This window comes from Carlito syrichta, unplaced genomic scaffold, assembly GCF_000164805.1.
Source record: "Carlito syrichta isolate Samal-C Ts95f unplaced genomic scaffold, Tarsius_syrichta-2.0.1 Scaffold303349, whole genome shotgun sequence".
NCBI lineage: Eukaryota > Metazoa > Chordata > Mammalia > Primates > Tarsiidae > Carlito > Carlito syrichta.
This window is the reverse complement of record NW_007247445.1, coordinates 97353-119043: the sequence shown is the minus strand read 5'-3', so window position 1 is coordinate 119043 and position 21691 is coordinate 97353.

The following is a 21691-nucleotide window of genomic DNA, read 5'->3' as shown; positions in this document are numbered from 1 at the left end:
GAGGAAAGAGAAACAATATAAAAACAATGGTACTTTGTTGTATGACAATGAGGCTGCGAAAAAAATGTGGTAGGAAGGTGATTGCTGGTGGTGACATGGAGTGAGTTGTCCTTGTTCTTAATGGGATCCATTTTTTCTAAGGGATCTGGGAAGACATCCTTGATAAGGTGACATTTAAACAAAAACCTAAGGTGGAAGGCAGGCTACCATGTGAATGTCAGGTCAGGGATGCAAGGTAGAGGAAACAGAAGTGCAAAGTTCTGGGTATACTGGAGCAGCAGCAAGAAGGCCTGAGGGGCTGGAAGGGAGTGAGAGTGGACCTAGCTGTGGACTAATTCAGTGAGGTCACTAGAGGTCTGGCCACGGAGGACTTCTTTGTGACACACACACTGTGGCTTAGACTCTGATGAATGGAAAGTTCTCATGGTTGAAGCTGAGGTGTGACCTAACAGCTGACTCTGATGGAGGGTACAGAACAAACTGCAGGGGTGATGACAGGGGAAGAAGCTTGGTTAGGAGACTCCAAAGTCTTCCTATCAGGAGGTGATGGTGGTTCTGAGCAGGTAGAATAAGTGGAGGCACAGAGACAGTGAAATGTGGATATATTGTGGATATATTCAGAAGCTGGAGATAGAGGCTTTGCTAATGGGATGGAGACGTGGTTATAAGAAGGGGACAAGTCAAGACAGAACACCTGTCAAGAGGAAGTTAATGTTATGGAAAGGGGGGAAATGGAGGAAGAGTGAGTTCAGAAAAAGAGATCAGAGTGTGGTTTGGCTCATAGTTGTAAACATGATGTTGAATTAGCTGTGTATGTGAATCTTGACTGTATGGAAAAGTTTAAAATAGATACATAAATATTGAACTTATAGTAGTGTGGATTATATTTAGCCAAGGTACTAGACAAGGTCAGCAAGAGTATGAGTTACTGAAGAAAAACGGTGGCCCAAGAAGTAAGTCTTGGGTCCAATAAAATACTGAGGGGTTGGGGAGCAAAATAGAAACAAGCAACAGAGACAGAGAAGGAAGGGCTAGTGAGGTTAAAAAAAAATGCAGGAGAGTGCAGTGAATTGGAAGCTAAATTATAAAAGCATTGAGAAGGATGAACTATGTCAAATACAGCCAGCAGAGCTAAGTTAGAGGGTATTACTGAATGGATGGAAATGTTCTAAAATTGGGTAGTAGTGAGATTGTACACCTATTTGGATATGCAAAATAAATAAATGAATAAATAAGGGAATTGTATATTTAAATGTGTAAATTTTAGGACATGTAAATGTTACCTCTATAAAGCTTAAAAAATTATAAAATATAATAATTTAGCATTTCTACTCCTTGGTATTCACTAAGAGGAAATAAAAATATATGTATATAAAAAAGAATATGTGCAAACATATTCATATCTTCATTCCTTAGATCCACACACTTGAAGCAACCCAAATATTCTGTAGTAGAAGAAATAATAAATATTTATGACTATATTCATACCATGTCAAATTATTTAGCTATAAATATTTAGCTATAAATAAGAGTGAACTCTAGCTATATTTAGCTATAAATAAGAGTGAACTACAAAAACGGGTGAACTGCCTATGCACAAAAATGTATGAAAACAAAAACTATTATGTTGAGCAAAAAGACAGACATCAAAGAGTACATAGTAGATTATTTAATTTTTATGAAGCTGAAACACGACAAACTGATGTATGTTAAGAGAAATCAAAACAGGATTGTCTATGGTGTGGTGGATGGGTATTAGTTGAACATTTACAGAAGGATTATTTTGCATGTTAATGAACATTTTATATATATATATTTGAGGGGGGTACTTTTTTTAGTACATATTTTTTATTTTAAAATTGTGGGGTACAGTTAAGAGTTAGGTATACAAATATGCATTGTGCAGGTACCCTTATTGATGAGGTGTGCCCCACCATCCCCAGACAGATATTGACTACCGTTAATCCCACCTCTCTTCCCGTCCTTGCCCCCCCAATAATTTCCCTCTACTGTCAATCCTTTTCTTATAGTATTACCATAGTTGTTCAAGGTCCACTTATGAGTGAGAACATGTGATACTCAGATCTTTGTTCCTGTGAGAGATCACTCAGTATTATAAATTAATTCCATCCAGGTTGCTGCAAAATTCAGGATTTTGTTCTTTTTAATGGTTGCATAATATTCCATTGTGTATATGTACCACATTTTAAAAAATCCAGTTCTCTTTTGATGGGCAGCATGGTTGGTTCCATGATCTTGCTATTGTGAACAATGCTGTGATAAACATACTTGTGCAGGTATCTTTTTTATAGAGTGATTTGAGTTCTCCAGGGTATATTCCCAGTAGGGGGATTGCAGGGTCATATGGGAGGTTGATGTTTAGAGCTTCTAGGAATTGCCACATTGGTTTCCACAGAGGCTGCACTAGTTTACACTCCCACTAACAGTGTAGAAGTGTTCCCTTTTCACCACATACTCTCCAGCATCTGTTATTGTTTGAGTTATTGATGATGGCCATTATGACTGGAGTAGGTGGTATCTCAGTGCAGTTTTAATTTACATCTCCTGGATGATTAGTGAGGTCAAACATTTCTTCATGTATCTGTTGGCTGCTCAAATGTCTTCTTTTGAGAAGTGTCTGTTCATGTCTGTTGCCCACTTTGTAATGGTTGTTTTTTTTTTTCCAGCATGTTTTTGTTCCTTGTAGATCCTAGATGTTAGGCCTTTGTCAGACATGGAGTTGGCAAATACTTTTTCCCAGTCTGTGGGCTGTCTCCCTGCTCTCTTGATGGTTTCTTTGGCTTTGCAGAAGCTTGTCAGTTTAATGAGATCCCACTTGTCTATCTTATCTCTTATGGCCCGTGAATTTAGGTTTTTGCTCAGGAATTGAATGCCAGTTCCAACTTCCATAAGGGTGTGTCCTGCATTTTCTAAAGTTCTTATGGTTTCAGGTTTTCATTTAGGTCTCTGATCCATTTAGAGTTAATTTTTGTGTATGGGGATAGATAGGGGTCTTGTTTGAATCTTCTTCATGTGGTCAGCCAGTTTCCCAGTACCATTTACTGAACAGATTGTCCTTTCCCCAGTGGTGGGTGGTGGAGGCTTTGTTGAAGATGAGTTGGTTAAGAAATTGAGGTTTTGCTTCTTGAATCTCAATTCTATTCCATTGGTCTATATGCCTGTTCTTGTAATAATACCAAGCTGTTTTGATTATTGTAGCTCATAGTAAAATATAAAGTCTGGTAGTGTGATACCTCCTGCTTTTTTTTTTTTTCCCTGAGGATTGTTCTGGCTATTCTTGGTCGTTTGTGTTTCCATATGAATTCCTGTATTGTTTTTTTCTAGATCTGAGAAGAATGTTGCTGGCAATTTGATGGGTATTGCATTAAATTGTGATTGCCTTAGGTAAGATGGACATCTTCACAATGTTGATTCTTCTAATCCGTGAGCATGGGATATTTTTCCACTTGTTTGTGTCATCTTTGATTTCTTTGAGCAGTGTTTTGTAGTTTTCATTGTAAAGGTCTTTCACGTCTCTGGTTAGAAAGATGCCAAGATATTTCATTTTTTTGTGGCTATTGTGAATGGGATTGTGCTTTTTATTTGGGGTTTGTTTGCTTATTATTGCTGCAAAGAAATGTGATTGCCTTTTGCACATTTATTTTATACCCTGAGACTTTTCCAAAGTCTTTTATCGGTGCAAGGAGTTTTTGACAGATTCTCTTGGGTTTTCAAGGTACACAATCATGTTGTCTGCAAAGAGAGATAAATTGACTTCCTCTTTTCCTAGTTGGATACACTTGATCACCTTCTCTTTTCTGATTGCTCTAGCCAGGACTTCCAATACTATATTGAACACGAGGGGTGAGAGTGGGCATCCTTGTCTTGTTCTAGTTTTCAGGGGAAATGGTTCCAATTTTTGTTCATTTAGGAGTATGCTGGCTGTGGGTTTCTTGTAGATGGGTTTTACTATTTTCAGGTATGTTCCATGTATGCCTAGATGTTCAAGGGTTTTTATCAAGAAGTGATGCTGGATTTTATCAAAAGCTTTTTCTGCATCTAATGACATAATCATGTGGTTTTTGTTTTGACATCTGTTGATGTATTTAATTACATTTATGGTTTTACAAATTTTGAAACAGCCTTGCATCCCAGGGATGAAGCCTACTTGGTCATGATAGATGATGTTTTAGATGTGTTGTTGAATCCGGCTTGCTAGGGTCTTGTTGAGAATTTTAGCATCTATGTTCATCAAAGATATTGGCCTGTAGTTCTCTTTCTTTGTTGGGTCTTTACCTGGCTTGGGTATCATTGTGATGTTAGCTTCATAAAATGATTGGGGAGAGTCCCATCTTTCTCAATCACCTGGAATACTTTCAGTAGGATTGGTATCAGCTCCTCCTTAAATGTCTCATAGAATTCTGCTGGAAAGCCATATCTCATCCAGGGTTTTTTTTTGTAGGTAGTTTTCTTATTACATAGTCAATTTCCTTGATTGTTATTGGTCTATTTAGGGTCTTGATTTCTTCTTGTTTCAACCTAGGCAGGTTGTGTGATGTCAGAAAGCCCTCCCTTTCTTTAAGGTTTTTTAGTTTGTTTCCATACAAGTATACGTAGTAGTCTCTAATGATCTTTTGTATTTCTTCAGGGTCAGATGTGACTTCATCTTTTGTGTTTCTGATTGTGTTTATTTGGGCCTTTTCTCTCTTTTTCTTGGTCAGTCTAGCTAGGGACCATCGAACTTATTTATCCTTTCAAAGAACCAGCTTTTTGTTTCATTGATATTTTGTATTATCTTTTTGTCTTCTATGTCCTGATTTGGGCTTTTATTTTGGTGATCTGGATTCTTCTGCTGAATTTAGGGTCTTGGTGGTCTTGCTTTTACAGCTTGCCTAGGTGATTTGTTAGGCCGTTAATTTGTGATCCTTCCATTTTCTTCATGTGTGTTTGTAGAGATATGAATTCCCCTCTTACTACAGCTTTCTGGCATCCCAGAGATTTTGGTAAGATGTTTTTTCATTTTCATTTATTTCCAGGTATCTTTTAATCTCAGTTTTATTTCATCATTGACCCAGGAGTTTTTAGCATCATGCTATTTAATGACCATGTCTTTGTGGGTTTTGGGGGATACTTGTTGGTGTTGATGTTTATATTTATTTCACTGTGGTTCGAGAAGGTGCATGGCAAAATTTCGATCATTTGAAATTTGTTTATGCTTGATTTATGGCCAAGTATGTGGTCGATCTTAGAGTATGTTCCATGCAGTGATGAGTAGAATGTATATTCTGTGGCTGTTGGGTGGAGTATTCTGTAGGTATCAGTTAAGTCTATTTGGTCAAGAGTCACATTGAATTTTCAAATCTCATTGCTGATTTTTTTGTCCTGATGATCTGTCTAGTATTGTGACTTGGGTATTAATGTCCCTAGCTATGATAGTGTTAGAGTCAATATCTTTTTTGAGTTTACCTAGAAGGTGCTTTATGAAAGTTGGCGCTCCTATGTTGGGTGCATATATGTTTCAGATGGTTATTTCTTTTTGATGAATTGAACCTTTTATCATTATGTAGTGGCCTTCTGTATCTTTTTAAATTTGTGATAGCTTAAAGGGTAGTTTTTCTGAGATTTAAGATCATGACTCCTCCTTTCTTTTGTGTTCTGTTCACCTGAAAATTTGTTTCCCATCCTCTTATTTTGAGTCTGTGAGTGCCCTTTCTAGTGAGATGAGTCTCTTGAAGGCAATATATTGTTGCCTGGTGATATTTTATCCATTTTGCCATTCTATGTCTTTTCAGTGGAGCATTTAGTCCATTCACATTTAGGCTAATTTTTGAAATGTGAGAGTTGATCCCTATCATAAGGTTCTTACACAGTTGTTGTTATTGCTATTTGTTTGTTGTCTTTTTTTTGGTTTTGGGTTGGTTCATGTGTGTTTTTAATCTTTTTCCTGTACTCTTGTGAAGAATGCTGTTGTTATTTTATTCTTTTCTTTTGTGTTCAATCCTTTCTTAAGTGTTTCTTGTAGAGGTGGTCTGGTGGCAGTGTAAGTTTTATGGATTAAATATCTGGGAAAGATTTTAATTCTTCCTCACTGATGAAACTTAGCTTGGCTGAGTAGGTTAATCTTGGTTGAAATTGTGTATATTTTTGAACTTTGAAGATAGGGCTCCAAGCTCTCCTAGCCTCAAGGGTTTCTGTAGATAAATCTGCTGCTATATTAATTGGTCTTCCATGGTAGGTAATCTAACCTTTTTCTCTTGCTGCCTTTAGGATTTTTTCTTTTATACCTACTTTGTTTAGGTGAATTATTATGTGTCTGGGAGTTGGTCTTCTCATTTGTTGTCTTGCAGGGGTTCTCTGAATCTCTTGTGTTTAAGTTTTCGCATCACTGATGAGATATGGGAAGTTTTCTCATGGAATGTTTGTTCCAGGGTGGTCTCTGTCTCTCTTTCTGCCTCAGGAAGTCCAATTACTCTTAGGTTCAGTCTCTTGAAGTAATTGCTCATCTCTTGAAGGTTTTGTTCTTTGCTTTTAAGCTTCTTTTCTATGTTTTTGTCAGTTTGAGTTAGTTCTATATTTTGGTCCTCAAGCTCTGAGATTTTTTCTTCTGCTTGGCCAATTCTTCTTTCCATGCTTATCAGTTTATTTATTTCATTCATAGTATTGATTACTACTGTTATCTCAGTTATCAACTCCTTCCTAGTTTCCTTTTGTCTTGCCTCAATTATTTTTAATCTCTCCATTATTGTTCGATATCTGGGTTTGTAGTTTGAAACCAGTCATTCTGGGGGCTCTTTATTGCTTGCATTCCAAAGTCAGTTTTCTCAGTGTCTGACCTCCCAGGGGTCTGTGTCTGACCTCCCAGGGGTCTGTGAGAGACCCATATTCTTCTTTTGGTTTTTCTTCATTTATGTAGATTTTTATCTCTACCCCTTTCCCTCCCCTTCTTTAATTCTATTTTTCTGGGAATGTGGGGTTGCTTTTACTTCTTTTTGCTTACTCTCCTGTTCATCCTCATGAGCATCCTCTGGTTTTGTTTACTTTTGAGACTTGACTGTGGGTTGGGGTTGTACTTTTTGCAGTTTTGATAATTAATTGAGGGGGAAGCTGTGATTCAGAATCTGTCTGAAGATCCTAGTATCCACCAACTGGTGTATGGCACACTGGAACCCATTTTCCACTGCCTTACAATCTGTTCATGCAGGGGGGTTTAGGTTTGGTACCTGGAACCAAAGGAGGTAAGAAAAAGGAAAATAATGAAAGAAGGGGGGGGGTCAAGAGGAAGTTGGAGAGAGAGAAGAGTAAGAGGGAAAGCAGTCATACATACCAACTAACGAATGAAAAGAGACATAAGATCAGAAAAGAGTAAAAAACAAAGTTCCTTAAAGCATACAGGTAATCACACAAAGACTGTTCAATAAAATCATGCCTTTTGATGTGCTTTTCCCCAACACAAACAAGTAGTCTAACTCAAAAAGCAAACAAAAGTGAGTTAAACAAACAGTCAAAACAATAAAATCAAAAATCAAAATAAGAAACAAGACTAGCTCTGGAGTCTTTCCTGAGTGTCTAATGTCTCTTCAGCTCTCATCTCTAGCCGCAGATAGACTTACTCATAGGTTGGGTTGGTTCCCTAGGCTTGCTGCCTGAGAGGTCTGCCACAGGACTGAGTCTGATTCGGCATAGGGGAGGGACTTTTGTCTCCTATTTGGTGAGGTTACCTTAGAAACCAAGGTGGAGGCTGCTCGTAGGGTGGGGCAATACGAATCTCTGCCTGGAAAATGGCTGCAGTGGGCAGCTCCTCTTTCACTGATCCTTTCTCACCACTCGTCCTTTCTCTCCACTCATCCAGTCTGTGGATGATCCACTATGATGGGCTGTGGTGGCGTGTGTCTGGCATCAGGCACTGGGAATCAGTGATATAGCTGGGTGCTGGATTTGGTGTGCCACCAGCAGCTAGGGGTGGAGGAGGGAGCCAGGAATTTCCTGGGCTGGAGCCAAGAACCAAGAGCAGCTTTTCAGCACCTGGTAGCAAACAGCAGAGGCTGTAGTACAACGAAGTGTGGGGCTGGCTATAACAGCCACCCCCCATGTTGGCGGCTGTGGGGGTGCATGGAACTGCCTTCAGGAGTCACCTTTTGTGGAGACTGTCACAGTTCAACTTGTCCCATCACCATATATATATTTTTTTGAGTTGGAGTCTCACTCTGTCGCCCAGACTGGAGTGCAGTGGCTGCTCCCAGCCACCGCAGCCTCGACCTGCTGGGCTTCAGCAAACCTTCCGCCTCAGCCTTCCATGTAGCTGGAACTACAGGTGTGTGCTACCACACCCGGCTAATTTTTCGATTTATTGTAGAGATGAGGTCTTGCCTGCTCAGGCAGGTCTCAAACCCAGGGGCTCAGGCAATCCATTCGCCTCAGCATCCCAAAGGTGTGGGATTACAGGCTGAGTTAAACCTCTCTTCCTTTTTATATATTGATAGGGCTGCTGGATGCTGTAGGGTATATAGAGTTTTAAAAATGTATAAAACCATACACTGAAGGTTGATATATTTTACTCTCTGTTAACTTGATACTGATAGAATAATAATAAGAAAGATTGATCATCACACAGTAATGAACACAGGTATAACTTATTTACAACTGTTCTCCCACTACAAACTGTAAAACTGACCAATCCATGTTGTCCATTGCTGGCTGGGTCCCAGGCACAATGGTGGGTGTTTCTTGGTGCTTTTGTTGGCTGTGGGATCTATTGTTACTGGGCAGAGCCCTGCGGAGGCTGAAATGCCATTGAGGGGCTACAATCCTCTGTGGAACTGGGTCTTGGGCTGACCCTTGGAAAGCTGGGCAAGGTAGTGGTGGAGGTGCTGCCTATGACCTAAGTCTATGACTCACTTTCCACAGCCTCCAGGGGGAGACACTGGTGCATCCATAAGCAGTTGACTTATTGATGGCCCTTTTATCTTTGTTCAGACTTGTTCAGTCTGTTAGAAGATGACTTTATGCAAAACATGAAAAGGTGCTGTAGAAACACTGCCTACTCAGTATGAGCAGAAATGCCAACTCATGGAGAAACTTAGTGCTGCTATAAAGGAATGTCCAGAGATTGTGAATCTTTTGAGAATGTCAGGCTGGAGAAAGAGTTTCTAAATATACTCAGCCATATAGACATTTACAAGAGCACCAACTAAATGGTAATGGAAGTATTAACTTTCTTGGTTCAAGAACTGAAGGAAGAAAGATCCAAATACTCAAAACAAAAAGAGATGCTAAAATGCTGGAATCTCTGAAGGAGGTCATGAGAATCACCCTAATTTAAGGAGACTTTCAAACCTGTCAAGGGCCAAGAGCTAATCCCTGCTAGTTCCTTCCCAGGAGTAGGCCTGGGTCTTAAAGTAGCACTGATTCCTCCATTCAGGCTTTTCAAGCTCCCAGGCTGCATTCAATCACCTCAACTTTGTCTGAAGTTCATTAAGGCCAGTGGATACAGGGTAGCCCCTTCCTGGGCTAGGGTTTCTCCATTTTCACATGCTGGACACAGCAGTCAGTTCCTTCATAGGTGATTCCTCTAAGTCTGAAGAATATTGGAGATCCTGGAACACGTTAAGAAATGCAGAACTTTTTCTTCACAGAAAGTTCGGATTCTTTCTCATTAGCAGTGAAGAAGATGGATGCTATACTTGAGAGCTGCATCTTTTAGTCAGATAGAAACATCATCAAACTACATTTATCAAGGCAATGCATTATAAATATTATTTATATTCATGACATAAGTGAAATTTTATATTTGATTATCTGTATAAATGTGTTATAACTTGAAAATATATTCTATTTAGTAATACCAACTTTTAATTTTCAGCAGTGGTGTTTGTTTAGTGTCTTTTTCTCAACCATCATGTCAGTAAAAGAAACATTTAAAAAAGTATAATTACAAAAAAAGTGATATTTTGGGGGGATGTAGTTCAATAATATACTTGGGAATACATTTCACTTTATTTAATATTTATATTTTAATATAGCAAAGACTAATTCAATATTTAAGAAACAAAATCTTACATGGAGATGTTTTTCTTTTGCTACAAGAATGTTGTAAGATTTCTGACCAAGAAGAGACTGCTCAGACAACACTGGAGAACCTCTACATGGTTGACCCTCTTGCCTCTTTCATGCTCCAACTAACAGCTCTTAGGGGACAGATGGGAAAAGACTCATGGGGTTTCCTTCCCATTACATAGGTCCAGCTCACAAAGATCCATAGTTTTAGTCACAGACGATGTCCCCTCATTAGGCAATGAACACAAAGTGGCAGTTATGGCAAAAGGGAAGCAGCAAATGACAGTTTGAGCAACTAGAGGAGTCATATGAGATAAAAGAGAAGGGAAGCATCATGAGAAGGTAACTAATTTCTCCTCAAAATTTAATTTGATTCTTCCCAAAAATATCAGCACCACAAAGACTCAGACATTCTGGTCTTCATTTCACCCAAGCACATTATTATTTATCAATTTTGAGGAGTAATCAGTTTTTGGCAGTACCTGACAAAAAGTCCCTGTCTATAGATATGTTTGTCTTGCACCTCAAGAGTGATTCTCAAGAACCTCAGAGTGATTTCTTTGGAATGTAATAATCAGAAAGGATAGGGCTCCTGTCTCTCAGTCTCTGTAGAAGATATTCCTAACTTCCATAATGACCACTTACAAAGGACTAACCCTTTGTATGTTTCATTTCCCTTGCTCTAAGTTCCTATTCATCTTCCTCCATACTACCTCTTTTTTTCTTTTCTTTTTAAAATGTTAACAGCTTTAGAAATACAAGTAGTTTTCAGTTACATAGGTGAAGTCTGGAATTTTAGTGCACTTGTCACCCAACTAGCTTATATTACCAAAGAGGTAATTTATCATCTCTAACCCCCTTCTACTTTTTTCTTCTTTTGAGTCTCTAGTGTCCATTATATGATTCTATGAGGAGGACCAAACAACAACAACAACAACAACAACAAAACAGAATTTACTTATAAGAAATTGTGTATTTATTCTTACATGCTTAAACTTCAGTCATTTTCAAAATACTCTCCATTTGATGCAATACGCATATTGAGACACTTTTAATTGCTGCTCAAAATATTTTTTAACTCATTAATTTTGATGTCTTTTAGCACTTCTGCTGTGCTTTGTTTCTCCTCTGCCATAGTGGTAAATGTTTCCCTTCGAGGACTTTTTTTCTTTTCTTTTTTTAATCTGGGAAACCAAAAAAAACCCCAAAAAATCACTTTAGGAGAGATTGGGTGGGGAGGATGGGGCATGGGAGTCATGCCGTTTTGGGTCAAAAACTGCTGAACACGCAGGATGGTGTGAGCAGGTGCACCTGTAAATCACCCATCATAAAATGGGCAAAAACATTAAAAGAATCTAAAAAAAAAATCACTGAAGTTTAATGCAACCTCTCACAACAATGCTAGCTGGTACACTGATGTCAATTGGTTCTTAGAATATTTACCTAGTAGTGGAAGCCTGTACTATACAGGGCTTCACAAGATAATTCCAGGGTTTTTCTTAAGTCCCCCTTGTGTATGCCCATTTACACTCATTTACTCATTTACAAGTGAGAACATACAGTATTTAGTTTTTCAGTCACAAATTACTTGAATTAAGATAATGACCACCAATTCCATCCAAGTTGCTATAAAAGACATTATTTCATTCTTTCTCATGGCTGAATAGTATTCTAGTGGTATATATTTACCACAGTTTCTTTATTTAATGATCAGTTGATGGGCATTTAGTTTTATTCCACATCTTTTAAGTTGTGAATTGCACTGTGATAAATATATGCACACATACAGGTGTCTTCTGTTATAATGAAGTATCCTTTGGAAAGATACCCAGCAGTGGGATTGCTGAGTCAAACGGTAGATCTAATGTTAGTTCTTTGAGAAATCTCCACACTGCTTTCTGCTTTTCATAGAGGTTTAAATTCTCAACAAAAATATATAATGTTCCCTTTTCATCACACTTGTACTGAATCTGTTGTTTTTGAACTTTTTTTTTAACCTTTTTTTTTTTTTGAGTTGGAGTCTCACTCCATCACCCAGGCTGGAGTGCAGTGGCATGTTCACGGCCACTGCAGCCTCAACCTGCTGGGCTCAGGTGATCTTTCCACCTCAGCCTTCCAAGTAGCTGGAATTACAGGCACATGTCACCACACCTGACCAATTTTTTTTTTCTGTTAATTTATTGTAGCGATGAGATCTTGCCGGGTTGTCCAGGCTGGTTTTGAACTCACAGACTCAGGCAATTCTCTCACCTTGGCCTCCCAAAGTGCTGGTATTATAGGCGTGAGCCACTGAGCCCAGCTCTTTGAACTTTTTAATAATGGTTACTCTGATTGGAGTAAGGTAGTATCTCATTGTGGTTTCAATTTGCATTTACCTGATGATTAGTGATGCTGACCATGTTTTCATGTTTACCAGCCATTTGTGTATCTTGTTTTGAGAAATGTCTATTCATGCTGTTTGTCCAACTTTTTAATTTTTTTCTTTCCAATTTGAGTTCCTTGTAGATTCTGGACATTAGTGCTTTATTGGATGTATAGTTTATAAGTATTTACTCTGTTATTTCTTTTGCTGTGCATAGCTTTTTAGTTTAAGTCCCACTTACTTTGCTTTTGCTGCAATTGTTTTTGGGGTCTTAGACATAAATTCTTTGCCTAGGCCAATGTCTAAAACAGTTTTTCCTAGATTTCCTTCTAGAATGCTTATGGTTTCATGTCTACCACTTAAGACTTTAAACTTGATTTGATTTTTTAATATGTTGAGAAACAGAGATAGTTTCATTATTTTGCATGTGGTTATCCAATTTTCCAGCTTCATTTATTGAACAGGGTGACCTGACCCCAGCAAACATTTTTTCTGCTTTGTTGAAGATCAGTTGGTTGTTTGGCTTTATTTCTGAGTTTTCTATTCTGTTCCATTGACCTATGTTTCTACTGTTGTACCAATACCATGTTGTTTTTGTATTATATTATAGCCTAGTAGTATAATTTGATATTAGGTAATGTGATGCCCCCCGTTTTGTTATTTTTTCCTTAAGATTGCTTTGGCTAGTTGACTCTGTTTTGGTTCCATATGAATTTTAGGATTGTTCTTTCTAATTCTGTGAAAAATTATGTTGGTAATTTGATAGGGACTGTGTTGAATCTGTAGATCTCTTTGGATAATACGCTCATTTAAACAATATTGATTCTTCCAATCCAAGAGCATGAGATGTTTTTCCACTTTTTGTGTTCTCTATAATTTTTTCATTGGTGTTTTATAGTTCTTCTTGTAGGGATCTTTCACTTTGTTGGTAAAATATATTATAAGGCATTTGATTTTTTTTGTTGTTGCAGTAATTGTAAATGGTATTGAATTATTGATTTGACTTTCAGCTTGTAATTATTGATGTATAGCAGTGCTAATGATTTGTGTGCTTTTATTTTGTGACCTGGGAAATTATTATTCATTTATCAAGTCTAGGAGCCTTTTGGAGAACTCTGTAGGATTTACTGGGTATAAGACCATAAGATCAGCAAAGAAAGATTTCTGACTTTTTTTTTCCAATTCGGATACCCTTCATTTCTTTATCTTGCCTGATTGTTCTGGCTAGGATTTCCAGTTCTATGTTGAATAGAAGTGGTGAAAGTGGACATTTTTGTTTTGCTCCAGTCCTGAGTGGAAATGCTTTCAACTTTTTCCCACTCTGTATGATGTTTGCTGTAGGGTCACATATGGATTTCATTATTTTGAGGAATGTTTTTTCTATTCGTATTGTGTCAAAAGTTTTTTTTAAAATCATGAAGGAATGCTAGATTTTATTGAATGTTTTTTCTGCATCTATTCAAATAATCATACGTTTTTATTTTTAATTGTTTGTGTGGTGAATTACATTTATTGACTTGCATATGTTGAATCATCTTTGCATTTCTGGGATGAAGCCCACTTTAGCATGATAAATTATCCTTTTGATGTGCTGTTGGAGTCTATTAGTGTTCTGTTGAGGATTTTTGCAGGGATATGTGTCGTAGTTGTGTGTGTGTGTGTGTGTGTGTGTGTGTATGTGTGTGTGTGTGTGTGTGTGTGTTCTTTCCTGCCTTTGGTATCAGGGTGACACAGGCTATGTATAATGAGTTAGAGAAGATTCCCTCTTTCTCCATCTTTTAGAATAGTTTCAGTAGGATTGATACCAGATCTACTTTAAAGGCCTGATAGAATTCAGCTATGACTCTACCTGGTCCTTGACTTGTTTTGCATTGGGAGGTTTTTTTAAAGTTACTGATTCATCTCACTGCACATTATTGGTCTGTTCACCTTCCTATTTCTTCCTGATTCAAAGTTGGGGGGTTGTACATTTCCAAGAATTTATCTATATACTCTGGGTTTTTAGTTTGTTTGCACAGAGGTGTTTATAGTAGTCTTGAATGATTTTTGTATTTCTGGGGTAGCAACTGCAGTGCCTCCATTTTCATTTCTGAATGAGCTTATTTGAATCTTCTCTTGTCTTAATTAATCTAGATAGTGATCTATACATTTTGTTTATCTTTTGCAAGAAACAGCTTGTTATTTCACTAATACTTTGTAACTTTGTAGGTTTCAATTTTGCTTAGTTCTGTTCTGGTCTTTGTTATTTCTTTTCTTCTGTCAGTTTTGAGGGGATTTTCCCCCTAGTTCTTCAAGGTATGATATTAAGTTGTCAATATGTAAACTTTCTGTCTTTTTGATGTAAGTTTTAAGTGCTATAAGTTTTCCTCTTAGCATAGCTTTTGCTGTATCTCAGAGACTTTGGTAACTTGTGTCACTGTTGTCATTCATTCTGAAAAAAATTTAAGTTTTATCTTGATTTCATTGTTGACATACAGATCCTTCAAGAGTAGATTGTTTAATTTCCACATGTTTATTTCATTTTAAGAGCTCCTCTTGGAATTGATTTCTAATTTTATTTCATTGTAATATAAGAAAGTACTTGATATAATTTTGATTCTTAACAAAATTATTGAGACTTGTTTTGTGGCCTATAACATGGTCTCACTTGAAAAATGTTTCATGTGTTGATGAGAGGAATGCAATATTCTATAGTTTTAAGGTAGAATGTTCTGCAAATGTCTGCTAGATCCATTTTCTCTAGAGTTCAAGTCCAGTGTTTCTTTGTTGACTTTCTTGATTTTCTGTCTATTGCTGTCAGTAGAGTGAAGTTCTCCACTATTATTGTATTGTTGTCTATTTCTTTTTTTAGGTTGAGTTGAATTTGTTTTCTATAGCTAGGTGCTCCAGTTTTAGGTGAACATGTTCAGGATTGTTATATTTTCTTGTTGAATTGATCCCTTTATTAGTGTACAATGACCTTGTCATTTTTCATTGGTGTTTTATGTGATTTAAGTATAGCTATACCTGCTTGTTTTTGGTCATTTGGTTGGAATATTTTCTTCCATCCCTTTATCTTGAGTATATAGGAATCTTTGTAAATTAAAATTCTCCATATCTGAAAACAGAATACATTTGGATTGTGCTGTTTTAAATGGGGACATTTAGACCATTTACATTCAATGTGAATATTTTCCAGTCATTATGTTGGTTGTTACCTAGTTGCTTTATTTTCTACACTGTGCTACTCCCCTTTGCAAAAAAAAAGTATTTTTAATTTTAATATTGTGGGGTACAGTTAAGGGTTAGGTATACAGATATGCTTCGTTCAGGCACCCTTGTTGATAAGGGGAGTCTCCCATCCCCAGACAGATATTGACTACCATTAATCCCACCTCCCTTCTCCTCCCTCCACCCCCATGGTTTCCTACCACTGTCAATCCTTTTCTTATAGTATTACGATAGATATTCAAGGTCCACTATATGAGTGAGAACATATGCTACCCTTTTAAAGCCCTGTGAGTTTTATATTTTCAAGTGTTTTTCTGGTGCATTTCAACCTTTCATTTCAATGTTTTGAATTCCATTGAGCATTTTTAAAATAGAGCTGGTCTGGTGGTAACAAATTCCCTGAGTATTTGTTTATATGGGAAAGATTTAATTTCTCCTTCATTTATGAAACAGTTTTGCATGATACAAAATTCTTGGCTGACAGTTGTTTTGTTTGAGAAGATTAAAGATAAGACCTAATTCTTTTCTGGCTTGTAAGGGTTCTGCTGAGAAACCTACTAGTAGCCTGACAGGTTTACCTTTATACATTATTTGATGCTTTTTTCTCATTGCTCTTAGAATTCTTTTCTTCATCAGGTACCCTGATGACTGTATGTTTTGGAGATATCGTTTTTGTAATGAATCTTCCAGGACATTTTTGAATTTCTAGTATATGGATGTCTAAATCTCTAGTGAGACCAAGAAAGTTTTCCTCAAATATTCCCTTAAATGGGTTTTCCAAACTTTTTGCTTTTTCTTTTTTCTCAGGAACACCTATTACTTTTAGGTTTGGACATTTTACATAATCCCACATTTCTTGGAGTCTTCATACAGTATTTCATACTCATATTTCATTTTGGTTTGGATCTGTTGCTGCTCTGGTCCATTGGGTAGTTGTAAAAATTTTGTTGTTGTTTTTTAATATATTGTCAGGATTATTTTCATGGTTCCTCCTCATCTAGATCATGTCTTCTTATTTTAAAATTAATGTTTGATTCAACTGTTTCCCCCCATGAGTAAATAGCATTTAAAGATTTTATTATAGAGATGTGTGGTTTTACATTTAGGTCTCTGATCTATCTTGAGTTGATTTTTGGATATGAAGATAGGTAGGGGTCCAGTTTTATTCTTCTGCATGTGGTCAGCCAGTTTCCCCAGTACTATTTACTAAATATGATCTCCTTTCCCCAGTGGTTGTTATTGGTGGCTTTGTAAAGGATGAGTTGGTTGAGAGATTGTGATTTTGCTTCCAGAATCTCTGTCTTGCCCATTGATCTATGTGACTATTCTTGTACCAATACCTGGCTGTTGTAATTACTGTAACCTTGTTAAAGTTTAAAGTCTGGAAGTGTGATACTTCCCACTTTGTCCCTTTTGCTAAGGATTGTTTTGGCTATTCATGCCCTTTTTTGTTTCCATATGAATTTCTATAGTATCATTTCCAGGTCTGAGAAGAATGATGTTAATAATTTGATGAGTATTGTATTGAATCTGTAGGTTGCCTTGGATAGGGTAGACATCTTAACAATACTGATTCTTCCAAGTTATGAGCAGGAAATGTTTTTCCATATGTTTGTGTCATCCTTGATTTCCTTGAGCAGTGTTTTATAATTCTACCATCTGCCCATTGAAGTTGAACTGAATTAAAAAAATGTGGTACATATACACAATGGAATATTATGCAGTCATAAAGAAGGACAAACATATGGACTTTGCAGCAACTTGGACGTATTTAAAGTCTATCATACTCAGTGATCTATCACAGAAACTAAGAACAGAGTACCATATATTCTCACTCATAAGCAAACCTTGAACAATTATCATAAAACTATAAGAAAGGGATTGGCAGTAGTGGGAAACTGCCAGGGGAGGGGGGCACACCTCATCAATAAGGGTACTTGCATAATGAACATCTATATACCTAACTCTGAATTGTACCCCACATCTTTAAAATAAAAAATAAAAGTTATAAATAAATAAGTAAATAATAAAAAAAATTTCAAAGGCAGACAAGCCTTAAGCAATAAGATAAAAGTACTTCTGAGTTCTTACAATTTTAACACAGGAAAATATAAGATTTCATTTTTAGCATCTTTCAGAAAATACAGAAGGCCACAGGATGAGAAAGTTTTTACTAAATCTTGCTCTATAATTTTATTTCTGGTCTTGAGCTTCATTAATTATACTGTTAACTATTAACACTAACCCTTACCCTAACCCCTAATCCCTTACATTGATTAGCAAATGTAATAGTTCTTCAGATGACAATACTACACAAAGCAATCTACAAAATCATTGCAGTAGTTTGAAAATTCCAGTGTCCTTTTCGCAGAAATGTGCAAGCCAATTCTGACACTCATTTGAATTTTAAGGGATTCTGAATGGCCAAAGAAATTGTGAAGATGAAAAGCCAACTTACGGGCTCACATTTCCCAATTTCAAATCTTACTACAAAGCAACAGTAAACAAACAAACAGGATGGTACTAGCATAAAGATATATATATAGATCAATGGAACTTAATTTCTAGTCCAGAAATAAACCCATACCTCTATGGTCAATTGATTTTTGACAAGGACTGAGACCATTAAATTCAACACATTGTTTTAAACAATTGACTTCTTACATTCAGATGAATTAAATTGTACCCTTACCTAATACCACACAGAGAAATGAACCCAAAATGGTTCAAGGGTCTAAATATCAGAGATAAAAATATAAAGTCTAGAAGGAATCAGAGATAAATATTTATGACCTTGGATTCAGAAGTGGTTTCTCAAATCTGACATCAAAAGCACAAGCAACTAAAAAAAAAAAAAATATATATATATATATATATATATCTCAAATTAAGAACTTTTGTGCATCAAAAGACATTATCAAGAAAGTGAGATGATCCACAGAATGAAAAAATATTTGTACATTATATATCTCTTAAATACCTGTTATCCACAATACACAAACAACCCAATTAAAAATGGAGAAAGAGTTTGAATGCATACTTTGCTAAAAAGACATATAAAGGTCCATAAGCACAAGAAAAGATGATTAATATCATTATTATGATAGACATACAAATTAAAAGCACCATGAGTTACCCCTTCACATGCAGTAAGAAGGCTATAACTCAAAAAGTTAAAAATTACAAGAGCTGTCAAGGATGCAGAGAAATTTCAACCCTTAAGCATTGTATGTGGAATATAAAATAGTACAGCCTATGTGTCACATTGTTTGAAATGGTCTCAAATAGTTAAAAAAAGAATAACTGTATTAACCAATAATGCATTCTTACATATGTACAGAAGATCCTTGCATGTCATTTTATTCAAAGACATTTTGTTGTAACACTGATACAATAAAATCAATTCCTGGCCAGGGCTACTGTCCACCATCTGTGTGGAGTTTGCATATTCTCTCCATGTCTGCATGGGCTTTCTCCTGGTATTCTGGTTTCTTCCCACATCACAAAGATGTGCATGTTAGGTAAATGGGTGTGTCTACATTGTCCCAGTTTAGTGAGTGTGGGTGTGTGTAAGTTCTTGCTAAGATGGAATGGCATTCTGTATAGGGTTGGTTACCACCTTTTGCCTTGAACTCTTGAGATATGCTCTGGTCATCCACAACCCTAAACTGAAATAATTGGGTAAATAATTATGTCACTTGCTTTTATTACTCCTTAAGTGGATTTATAACTCATAGTAATTCCAATGTTTGATATTAGAGGTATTTTCATATTTCTTTAGAGGTTTGGTTATGTTTTTCTGCCCAGAAATATGCCTTAAGAACTTTACTCTTGTTTATGTCAATTACACTATGGTAAAATTGATTTTATCATACACCATTTTACTGAAAGAAGCAATATTTAAGACACTATTGATGATGTTAAGTGAAGACTCACTGTACCCCCCCAAAATTAAAAAGCTGTTCAAGCAAAAGTTGTACATAAATATTTATAGTACTATTATTCACAGACAAATGTTGGAAACAATCTAAATTTCCGTCAAGACATAAATGAATAAACAAAATGTGACATATCATAAACAAGTATTATTTATTCATAAATAAGAAAGAGAAAAATGAAATGGTGCAATCACTGTTTGAAACACCATGACTATTCATCTGTATAAATTAAACATTGAGTTAACATATGATTCCAGTTCTGGGTATTTACTCAAGGAAACTGAAAGGTTTTTATATAGATATTTGTATACTCATGTTCATAGCAGCATCATTCACAATAGCTAAAAGGTAAAAGCAACCCACTTGTCCATCAACAAGTAAATAGACAAACACAATGTGGTCCATCCATACAATGGAATATTATTCAGCTTTAAAAATAAATAAAATTCTGCCAGGTGAAGTGGCTATAATCCTAGCATTTTGGAAGGCTGCAAAAGGATTGCTTGAGTCCAGGAGTACAAGAAGAGCCAAGGCAACACAGTGAGACCTCTTCTCTACAAAAAAATACAAAATTAGCAGGGCATAGTGGTGCATGCCTATAATCCCAGCTACTTAAATAGCTAAGGTAGAATGATCCAGAGCCCAAGAAGTTGAGATTGCAGTGAGCCTTGATCATACCACCACACTCCAGCCTGGATGAGTCAGATCCTAACTAAAATAAATGAAATTCTGACACATGCTTCGACATGGGTGAAACTTGAGTCAAATGCTAAGTCAAAAAAGCTAAGCACAAAAGGATAAATATAGGCCAGGTGCAGTGGCTCAAGCCTGTAATCCCAGCACTCTGGGAGGCCGAGGTGAGAGGATTGCCTGAGCTGGTGGGTTTAAGACCAGCCTGGGCAACATGGTGAGACCTCATCTCTACAATAAAACCAAGAAATTAGCCAGGCTTAGTAACGTGCATCTGTAGTTCCGGCTAGTTGGAAGGCTGAAGCGGAAGGATCACCAGGGTCCAGCAGGTTGATGCTGGGGTGGCCGTGAGTGTGCCACTGCACTCCAGCTTGGGGGATGGAGTAAGACTCCAACTCAAAAAAAAAAAAAAAAAAAAAAAGACAAATACAACCATTCATATGTGGTTCCTTAGAGGAGTCAAATTCACAGGAAATGAAATTCCAGTGATGGCTGCCACAGGCAGGGAAAAAGAAGAATAGGAAGTCAATGTTTAGTAAGTACAGGCTTCTAGATGGGAAAGATGAAAAAAGTTCTGGAGATGGATAGGGCAGAGGTTATACAACATGAATGTAATTTAGTAAATATTATGTATATGTAATCACAAAGAAAAAAATCAGGAACTGAAATATGAGGGGAGATCCCCACAAACAGGCATTTATTGATAAAAAATTGTGTATTCTTCTATGTTTAAACTTCAGTCATGTTCAAAGTACTCTCCATTTGATGCAATATACCTATTGAGATGCTCTTTTTACTGCTCTAAACAATTTTTTGAAGTTCTCAATTGTAACGCCTTTTAGTGCTTCTGTTGTTTTTTGTTTCACCTCTTCCACATCAGCAAAATATTTCTCTTTGATGACTTTTTTCATCCAAAGAATCAAACAAACAAAGGTCTCTCGAAGTGAGATTGGGTGACTAGGGAGGGTAAGACATGGGGTCATGCTATTTTTTTTGTCAAAAACTAAACATAGTGTGGTGTGGGCAGATGTAGAAGAACTCAGGATATTTCTTCTGCAAATGGTGACTCAACCTTTTCAAACTTCCAGATAAAAGCTTTGACCTTTTGATCTGCAGAAACAAATTTCAAGTGTACTACGAGGGGCCTGCCCTCCAAAAGATAATTCTTTTTGGGGGGTGGTAACATCCATGTTATAATATGGATGGACTTTGAAAACAACATGTTCAGTAAAAGACAAAAAGGCCACATATTGTGTGAATCCATTTATTTGGAATAGCCTGAACAGGGAAATTCATTGAGAAATAAATTAGATTAGTCGTTGCCAAGAATGAGAGGAAGGATAGGGAGTGTCTTCTTAACAAATATTGAGTTTTCTTTGGAGGTAATTATACTGAACTGAAGACTTACAAGATATTAAAATGATAAAATTTTTATCAA